The 3,658-nt window shown below is 38.8% G+C and overlaps 1 long non-coding RNA gene across 1 annotated transcript in view; it reads left to right on the forward strand.

The window, feature by feature from the left end:
• Positions 1 to 3,098, forward strand: part of LOC103924765 — a 14,181-nt gene extending 11,083 nt beyond the window's left edge. Inside the window, exons 3-5 of the long non-coding RNA XR_663997.1 lie at positions 501 to 768; positions 1,868 to 1,957; positions 2,709 to 3,098. This is a non-coding gene — a long non-coding RNA (uncharacterized LOC103924765). The remainder of the gene's footprint in view (positions 1 to 500; positions 769 to 1,867; positions 1,958 to 2,708) is intronic.
• Positions 3,099 to 3,658: the final 560 nt, after the last annotated feature.

The following is a 3,658-nucleotide window of genomic DNA, read 5'->3' on the forward strand; positions in this document are numbered from 1 at the left end:
TATTTGACAACCTGATGTTCATGCTTTACCCTTCTGAGTGCTAAGATACTGCTTGTGAATATAATGCAGGGGATGAGTCTGCTGCTGGAACCAGAAACGTGGTGAAAAATACAGCTGCAGCATGAAAAGCTAGAAAATCAAAGAGGTAGTGACAACAGGCCAGGCACAAGTCAAGCCAGCTTCTGGGAAAGATCAGTCCAGTGCATACAGGAGGGGAAGAAATCTTGGGCCAATGAACTCGCATAAATTAACTTTTGACACTCTAGTCCCCCTTGGGACTTCAGACACTGTAACACTAGCAAAATGCAGACAGAAGCTTCAATTCATAGTCTCTTTGTTTAAAAAAAAAAAAAAAAAAAAGAAAGTTGAACAGAGAAAAAGGCCACCTGAAGTGCGTAAAAGGGAAGAGATAATGATTGCTGAGGAATTCTTTCCTCTGTCTCACTTCTCTCTTGTGTGTTGGAAATTTCATCCCAGTAAGCCATACTTTCTTGTCACAGGCTTTACTTTGATGCCAACCTCCCTGAAGAACAAGATCTATGGACAATAACCTGATAGAGTACCTTCTGCAAAAAGAGGACACCATTCCCAGTCAAAATCTCCTCCACTGCTGTTCTTCAGACTTAGCGATCTTATATGATCATCAAACCCTTCCCAGAGTCCTCTCAGAGCAATTTGTGCCCTGCAAAATGCCACTTACCTTCCAGCTCTCTGATCCAACATAACGCAGTTGTTGCCTCCCCTGGTTTTCTGCAGTTTTTACCTGCAGTAAGTAGTACCTAGGTAGTACCTAGTAGTATCTAGTACCTAGGATGGAAGTAAGTAATGAGCTTCAGGTCTACAAACCATATCTCAGAGCTTGGAAGCTCTGAGGTGTTAGCACTAATTCTAGAAATTGAAAAGTCTCTTATTCATATACATTCTTGTTTTTGTTGGTGAACATAAAATACATTGATTAGCGGGCACTTTCAGAGTGTTCTTCTCCTACCTGTTAAGGAACAAGGCAAATTAAAAGTTAAATTTGCCTTCATGTATTGTGTATTAATAGATCAATTCTTACCTAGTACCAGTGGAAGAGGGACAGCACTCAGACTGTTTGCTAATGTGTTTCTAATATAAGACAGCCCTTGAAATGCAACATTGTGTTTAAAAGTGACCTAAAAGCCATTTAGAGAGAAATGTAGATGGGATAAAAATGCTGATGAAGTGTGTATAAATATTTACATGTTTGTTAAGAAGATGAAATTTAGCACTAATTTTAGCGCTGTGGTAACACCAAAAAGGTCAGGATAGTTTTATGGTTATTCTGAACTTTAATTTGAGTGACCATATGGTAAGCATCACTCAGCTCCAGGTCCTCCACTGTCCTTGGAGAGCAGTATATGTGAAGATGAGATTTGTGATCATGCAAACCACTCTGCACTGACAGACTGTGTCACTGGCAAATTGTCACCAATGACTCAAGATGAAATGTCTTCCCAAATTGCCATTCTCTCTGTGCTTTGCATAGTTTCAAGAATACAGCCTGTGAGAAGGCAAGAATGACAAATCAAAACACGCAGAGTAACTTAAATTCAGTGTCATGAGGGGATCAGGTATACATGTGTACTGTGGAGACATCTATGGCTGGGTTCCTCAGGTCAACTTCCTTTATAGGCAACAGGGAGGAACAAGCATCTCCAGGCTAAACAAAGAAGGAACAAACATCTCCCATCCTAAATAAGATGTCAAGCATAGATCGGACAAACCGTATCTGAAAGTACATCTGCTAACTAAGCACTTGGGATGACTAGCTTAGATGTAGATTGTAGACATTGGAAAATCAGGTGAGGATGAATCCCGCTACATCTGACTTCTCGTTTTTCAGAGTATGAATGTTATGGCAATACTTATTGCTCTAGGTGCTTTTGATCAGTCCCAAAAGTTATTTGTTTCTGGCCCTGTCTTTTCTGTTGAGGTAAGCATATGTGTAGCTTTTCTGAGTCTACTTTAAGTAGATAAATGTTGCACCATTCCAGTGTTGTCCCTTACTGCATTAAAATTTGTCATTTTCCTTGAGGAGAGAACTGAACATACAGTGTAGAATTTAATTTCATTACACTTCTAGATGTGTGTATCAGCAAAAGCTTGTTTTATAGAGCATACTTTATGCGGAGTTGAGGGTCATGAAATATGAGGTGGTTTAGCATTTCAGTGGAAACCATATACCACATTTGCTATGTCATTATGCTGTTGAAGGAGAATAAGAGAAATTAGTTCACCTACTTACTGTTTATCAGGAACCCAAATGCTGTACTGTTTACTGCTTTTCTGAGCTAGGTATATGTTTCTACATCTTTAGAGGAAAAAAGGGATTGAATCTTACTGAAACTTCTTAGTTTCTCAGTCAGGTGAAATGTAGGTTTGGCAAGCTACAAAAATATAATTAGAGGGGGCAATACACAACCCTACTGGAAGTTTAGATCCTTCTGCTAGAAAGACATGCATTTTTGTTATAATAGACAAATCTCTTTGTAATGAAAGCAGAGTAGTCTCAAAGCAATTCAGATGCATTTCTGTAGCAATGATAGCAAGATCGTATGACTCAGTCAATTTTTGTTGCATACAAGATATCAGGGCATTTTCACCCAACAGGAAATAATTTCCTTTCATGCTGTTTATCATCAGTGTCATGCAATCTGTCAGTCTCAGTGTCTCATATTTTCCAGCATCAATTGTGTGAGGAATCCGAAGCTCAAGTCTCCAGTATTTCCTGGAAGCAAGAAGCTGGGGGAGAAAATGAAGAGAGATCCATCGTAAGTCTACGCAGCTCACTCCGGTTCCTGCATTATCCTGAACTTAAACAGCGGCCTTCTGACTCCTGAAGCAACGTTCATCAGTTCTTTGCTCTGGGCAGCACTTGTTTCACTAACTTGAATCACCTCAAAGTCAAGTGCCTGGACTCTCTTTTCCAGTTAATGATGAGAAATCGCCACCTTCACAATGTGATTCATCTCTGCTGGTTTAGACATCTCAGCTGGGGCTTGCACTCCACCCACCTGTTTCTATGGGATCTGTGGCTAAATAAAAGACATCAATGTACTCATGTGTATGAGTTCACAAAAAAAAAGAGAAATAGAGATTTTTTTTTTTTACTTGAGTGAGAGAAAAAGAACATCCTTTTCAAAAGTGAGAAAAAAGAGGCATGAGAATCAGTACGTGTGTGAGAGAGAGAAGATGACTGAAGTGAAGAAAAAGTGAATATTACCTAACATACTGAAGAGCAATCTCACTCTGGATCTGCTTCCATTTAGTTTAATGGTAACAATCCTGCTTACTTCATGGAATAGGATAAAGCCAAAGGCAAAGACAGCATTGCAAATGAACATATATCCATCAGAGAATTAAAGATCACTGTGATAGGAGTGTTTAGAAGACTGAAAAATCAGGCCAGCTTTAAACATTAAAATTTAACTTTACTAAATTAATTAATTAACAGCATACTTCTGAATAATGGCTAAATCTTACACAATATTAATCATCACCATTTTATATACAAACCTATTAGTCTTCAACTCTTATCCTGAATTAGCTGTGAATACACAATATCAAGGAGCTGATGCTGTGTAGTTAGCATGGATGGCTATGGTCACTGATGGTCCTTTGTCACCAAGGTTGA

This window comes from Pygoscelis adeliae, unplaced genomic scaffold, assembly GCF_000699105.1.
Source record: "Pygoscelis adeliae isolate BGI_AS28 unplaced genomic scaffold, ASM69910v1 Scaffold48, whole genome shotgun sequence".
NCBI classification, from domain to species: Eukaryota; Metazoa; Chordata; class Aves; order Sphenisciformes; family Spheniscidae; genus Pygoscelis; species Pygoscelis adeliae.